Raw genomic sequence first — 6,700 nt, forward strand, 5'->3', positions numbered from 1 at the left:
GTCTTACATTTAGGTCTCTTATCCATTTTGAGTTTATTTTTGTGTATGGTGTTAAGGAGTGTTCTAATTTCATCCTTTTACATGTAGCTGTCCAGTTTTCCCAGCGCCACTTATTGAAGAGACTATCTTTTCTCCATTGTATGTCCTTGACTCCTTTGTCATAGATTAGTTGACCATAGGTGTGTGGGTTTATCTCTGGGCTTTCTATCCTGTTCCATTGATCTATATTTCTGTTTTTGTGCCACTACCATATTGTCTTGATTACTGTAACTTTGTAGTATAGTCTGAAGTCAGGGAATCTGATTCCTCCAGCTCCATTTTTTTCCCTCAAGACTGCTTTGGCTATTTGGAGTCTTTTGTGTCTCCATACAAATTTTAAGATTTTTTGTTCTAGTTCTGTAAAAAATGCCACTGGTAATTTGACAGGGATTGCATTGAATCTGTATATCACTTTAGTTAGTGAAATATTGTGAATATTTCACTACCCAAAGAATCAATATTGTGAATACTGTTATTTTCACAATATTGATTCTTCCAATCCAAGAACATGGTATATCTCCCCATCTGTTTGTATCATCTTTGATTTCTTTCATCAGGGTCTTATAGTTTTCTGAGTACAGGTCTTTTACCTCCTTAGGTAGGTTTATTCCTAGGTATTTTATTCTTTTTGTTGAAATGGTGAATGGGATTTTTTCCTTAATTTCTGTTTCTGAACTTTTGTTGTTAGTGTATAGGAATGCAAGAGATTTCTGTGCATTAATTTTATATCCTGCCATTTTACCAAATTCAGTGGTTAGCTCTAGTAGTTTTCTGGTGGCATCTTTAGGATTCTCTATGTATAGTATCATGTCATCTGCAAACAGTGACAGTTTTAATCTTCTTTTCCAATTCGTATTCCTTTGATTTCTTTGTCTTCTCTGATTGCCATGGCTAGGACTTCCAAAACTATATTGAATAATAGTGGCAAATTGGACATCCTTGTCTTGTTCCTGATCTTAGAGGAAATGCTTTCAATTTTTCACCATTTAGAATGATGTTTGCTGTAGGTTTGTCATATATGGCCTTTATTATTTTGAGGTAGGTTCCCTCTAGGTTCACTTTCTGGAGAGTTTTTATCATAAATGGGTGTTGAATTTTGTCAAAAGCTTTTTCTGCATCTATTGAGATGATCATATGGTTTTTATTCTTCAGTCTGTTAATATGGTGTATCACATTGATTGATTTGCATATATTGAAGAATCCTTGCATCCCTGGGATAAATCCCACTTGACCATGGTGTATGATCCTTTTAATGTGCTGTTGGATTCTGTTTGATGGTATTTTGTTGAGGATTTTTGCATCCATGTTCATCAGTGATATTGGTCTGTAATTTTCTTTTTTTGTAGTATCTTTGTCTGGGTTTGGTATCAAGGTGATCGTTCTGCTATTGATTCCTTCCAGTGTATTCTTCATTTCAGTTATTTTATTGTTCATATCTATTTGTTTGTTCTTTAATTTTTCTAGGTGTTTGTTCTTTAATTCTTCTAGGTCTTTGTAAAACATTTCTTGCATCTTCTCAATCTTAGCCTCCATTCTTTTTCTGAGGTCCTGGATCATCTTCACTATCATTATTCTGAATTCTTTTTCTGGAAGGTTGCCTATCTCCACTTCATTTAGTTGTATTTCTGGGGTTTTATCTTGTTCCTTCATCTGGTACATAGCCCTCTGCCTTTTCATTTTGTCTATCTTTCTGTGAATGTGGTTTTCTTTCCACAGGCTAAAGAATTGTAGTTTTTCTTGCTTCTGCTGTCTGCTCTCTGGTGGATGCGGCTATCTAAGAGGCTTGTGCAAGCTTCCTGATGGGAGAGACTGGTAGTGGGTAGAGCTGGTTGTTGCTCTGGTGGGCAGAGCTCAGTAAAACTTTAATTTGCTTGTCTGCTGATGGATGGGGCTGGGTTCCCTCCCTGTTGGTTGTTTGGCCTGAGGTGACCCAGCACTGGAGCCTACCTGGCTCTTTGGTGGGACTAATGGAGGACTCTGGGAGGGCCCACACCAAGGAGTACTTACCAGAACTTCTGCTTCCAGTGTCCTTGTCCCCATGGTGAGCCACAGCCACCCCCTGCCCCTGCAGGAGACCCTCCAACTCTAGCAGGTAGGTCTGGTTCAGTCTCCCCTGGGGTCACTGCTCCTTCCCCTGGGTCCCGATGCACACACTACTTTGTGTGTGCCCTCCAAGATTGGAGTCTCTGTTTCCCCCAGTCCTGTCAAAGTCCTGCCATCTAATCCCGCTAGCCTTCAAAGTCTGATTCTCTAGGAATTCCTCCTCCCGTTGCTGGACCCCCAGGTTTGGAAGCCTGACGTGGGGCTCAGAACCTTTACTCCAGTGGGTGGATTTCTGTGGTATAAGTGTTCTCCAGTGTGTGAGTCACCCACCCAGCAGTTATGGGATTTGATTTTATTGTGATTGCACCCCTCCTACTGTCTCATTGCGGCTTCTCCTTTGTCTTTGGATACAGGGTATCTTTTTTGGTGAGCTCCAGTGTCCTCCTGTGGATGATTGTTCAGCAATTAGTTGTGATTCCGGTGCTCTCACAAGAGGGAGTGAGTGCACTTCCTTCTACTCCACCGTCTTGAACCAATCCTCGACTTCCAACTTCTTGTATCTGTCATTTGGGGAAGGCAGAAGGGAGCTCTCTTGGGCCTTGTTTATAAGGGAGCTAACTCCATCATGAAGGCTCCACCCTTATGACCAAATCAACTCACAAAGGCCCCACCCAGCTCCTAATAACTTCACCTTGGGCATTAGATTTTCAGTGTATGAATTTTGGGAGGACATAAACATCCAGACCATAGCGCTCATCTGTACCTCACTGTGCTTTATTGTCCTAAATGATTTACATCAAAAAATGGAATAAAGGATTTGAGTACCTTTCTAGAAGTAACCATTTGAAAAAATAATTGTGATAAAGGCAATGTTTATTTAAAAAATTGATGCCGGTCATACTCCTTTAAGCCTAGCTGTATAATATTCTTCAAAAAAAATCAATGTTTATAGACATAATGAAAATAAATATATGTAGTTATTACTCAGAATAAACCCTTCCTGTGAGTTGCATGTAGCTCTGTTTAATATCAAAGCTGCCTCCTGCCATTCCCTCATGAAGAATAACCTGAGTTTTCTGGATTGATGATCAAGGATTCAGGTATATATATATTCTTTTTCATATTCTTTTCCATAATAGGTTATTACAAGATATTGCATATAGTTCCCTGTGCTTGTTATTTACCTATTTTACATATATAGTAGTGTGTATCTGTTAATTCCAAACTCCCAGTTTATTCCTCCCCACCCTTCCCCTTTGGTAACCATAAGTCTGTTTTCTATGTCTGTGAGTCTCTCTCTGTTTTGTAAATAAGTTCATTTGTATCATTTTTTTTAGATGCCACATATAAGCGATATCATATGGTATTTGTCTTTCTCTGTCTTACTTCACTTAGTATGATAATCTCAAGGTCCATTCATATTGCTGCAAATGGCATTATTTCATTTTTTGGGTTTTTTTAAATGCCTGAGTAGTATTCCATTGTATATATGTACTACATCTTCTTTATCCATTCATCTGTCGATGGACATTTAGGTTGCTTCCAGGTCTTGGCTACTGTAGAGTGTACACAGCCAGTCTTATGCTAAGGAGATGAAACTGTTTAAAGAATCATAGGGCTAAGATTCCTTCCCACTGACAGCACTTACTGTACTTTGTTATTTTCTTCCTTAAAGGTTTAAAGGAGCTCCTGATGTCACAATTTGTGCTTTGTCTTCATGTAGTCGACAGCTCCCTTCCTACCCACACTATTCCTTAAATTCTTGACAGGAAGCTATGGTGTGTGCAGATAAGTGTCAATTCATTTCTGATTCAATTCCATCATAGTCATATTGTCAACTTTATAAGATGTTAATTAAGGAATAAGAGACAATTGGGTGTGTTTTACAAGGCCATTATGACAACCTCATGTGGCCAGCGAGAGAGCCAGCTGTGAGGGTGAAATGCAAGTGTTTCCAGCTGCTCCTCACTACATGTTAATAGCTCCCTTAAACGTACCATGATGGGGAGTTTCTTCATGTCCCATCATCAGTGTTTAATCATCTCTTTTGTTTGGGGATTTTGCCCCAGCAGGTCCTCTGAGGATTCAGGAATTCTAATGCTCTATTTCCCAACTTACTCACTGGTTCCTCTCTCTCACCCCCTCAAGGGAGGAGTATCTGGAAAAGCTTCCACTGCAGTCAGTGACCTTGATTCCCAGGACCACTGAGAAGCCAGGGACATTTTTAAAGGAGCTCCACAACTGCCTTCTGAAGGCTCTGGAGCAGCATAAACTGATCTGGACAGCAGAGACACACTTGAAGAAATGCCAGAGTGTCTTATTTCTTCACGAAGGATATCTTTACCATTTCAGTGAACATTTTTTTCATTAGTCTTTGCTTCGTAGGGCAACATTGGCTCAGTTCTCACAACTGAAATTCACCCAACTGCATAATGAGTACCTGGAGATTCATCATACTATACGTTTTAGTATAAGCAACAGAAAAATACAGTTTCAGGTAGTTTCCAATATAAGTTCTTTTTTAAAATTAATAATTACATAATTAAATCGAAATGTCATTTTTAAGGAGAAAAAAAATAAAGGAATGATGTAAGTTCCTTCTGAACTTAAACGATGTGTTCGCCATCTAGTAAGTATTTGGATTGGAAAACTTTTCTCACCTATCACATTTGATAGTTGCCCTATCTTAGCCCCAGCATCACACTCGCTACTCAGGATTCCTCACCGTTCTTCAAGGGGCAGGAGGAGACATTTTCTGTAGAATAGGCTGCTTGATTTTGCCCCATATTCTCCACCCATCCAGATGGGGGCCATGTTGGAAGTGTCAGTACTTAAAGCACTAATTTGAAACAGAAAATATAAACACCTGTTTCAGAAGCATAATTTAGAAGCCATGACTCCTCACACTGCTTCTAGTTCCCTGTCGCTGAGCTGTCAGTCCTTGAAGCTTATTAAACTACATAAAGTACCTACCAGCAGGCAACCAGAATCTTACACAGGGACTTGCATCCAGCCCTCACATAACCTTTAAGGGCCTTATTCATGGCATCTCATTTATTGAGCACCTACTATATGCAAAGTCTTCTGTTATAAGACTCCATGTGGTGAGAGACATGGAGATGATTTGCCCTCCTCTCTCCTCCTCTGAAGTTCCCAAAACAAGTTGATGTGTCTACTTTGGTGCCACCCTTGAATCTTTGTCACTAGGAGACCGTCAGCAACATATCCGGTTTTTCTTGGTGGTTCTGTAGAATTCCCACCTCTTAGAGCTTTAGTGTCCAAGTCTTGCAAGTGGTTCTTTAAAAGACCTAATCATTTCATTTCTACTTAAGAACTAAAAGTAACCTAGCTGGTTATAAACCCCAAACTGCTGAAACAAGGGCTGTATTAAATAACCCCATTAGGGCCTCCCTGGTGGCGCAGTGTTTGGGAGTCCGCCTGCCGATGCAGGGGACGCGGGTTCGTGCCCCGATCCCGGAGGATCCCACATGCCGTGGAGCAGCTGGGCCCGCGAGCCATGGCCGCAGAGCCTGTGTGTCCGGAGCCTGTGCTCCGCGGCGGGAGAGGCCACGGCAGTGAGAGGCCCGCGTACAGCAAAAAAAAAAAAAAAAAAAAAAAAAAAAAAAAAAAAAAACCATTAAGAGAATATCATGCTGCATTTCAATATACTAAACCAACAAGAACAAAAAAAAAAACCTATTTTATTTGGACTTGAAAGTCTACTGTAAGAAAAGAAAAAAATCTCAAGAAGAAAATTAATTGGACAATTGACCAGGTTATGCGTTCTTATGTGTTCTTACGTATGTGTAAGAAATTCTTCAACTTCTGTTAAAAAAATTAAAGTAAGCTCCTCACTGCGATGCAGTTTTGATACTAACTATGCAGAGTTAGATAAAATTTTAGCTAAGGACACAGTAAGCAGACTCCCCTCACCTCAGACACCAGCCCAAGCTCCTGGGTTCTCTGGCCACTGCATTTCTGACAAACTGGCCACAAATTTGGAGGTTTCTACTACCCCCTCAGGCTCAATAATTCACTAAAATAAACTGACAGAAGTCAGGAAAGTGTTATGATTTCAGTTTTATTATAAAGGATCCAAATCAGGACCAGCCAAATGAAGAGACACATAGGGCAAGACCTGAGAGGCTCTCAAACACAAACCCTCCGTGTCCTCAGAACAGGTCACCCTCCCAGCACATCAATGAGTATAACCAACAAGGAAGCTCACCTGAGTTCCAGGTGTCCAAAGTTTTTTACTGGGGCTTCATTACATAGACACGAATGACTGACTCACTGGCCACATGACTGAACTCAATCTCCAGTTCTCCTCCCATATGGCACTGATAGGGCCTGGCTCAAAGCCCCAACCCTCTAATCACATGGTTGATCTTTCCAGCCTAGCCAACCCCCATCCTGAAACAATCCATGTGCCCACCATGAGTCACCTCATTAGCATAAACTCAGGTGGGGTCTGAGGGGTTCACCAAGAACAACAAAGACTCTCCTACCACTTGGGAAATTCCAATAATTTAGAGGCTCTCTCACAGTAACCAGAGACAAAAGCCAGCCAAATTCTTTGTTACATAGCACTAATAACAACTAATAAATAGTTCAAATA

The sequence above is a fragment of the Mesoplodon densirostris genome, chromosome 14 (genome assembly GCF_025265405.1).
Source record: "Mesoplodon densirostris isolate mMesDen1 chromosome 14, mMesDen1 primary haplotype, whole genome shotgun sequence".
NCBI classification, from domain to species: Eukaryota; Metazoa; Chordata; class Mammalia; order Artiodactyla; family Ziphiidae; genus Mesoplodon; species Mesoplodon densirostris.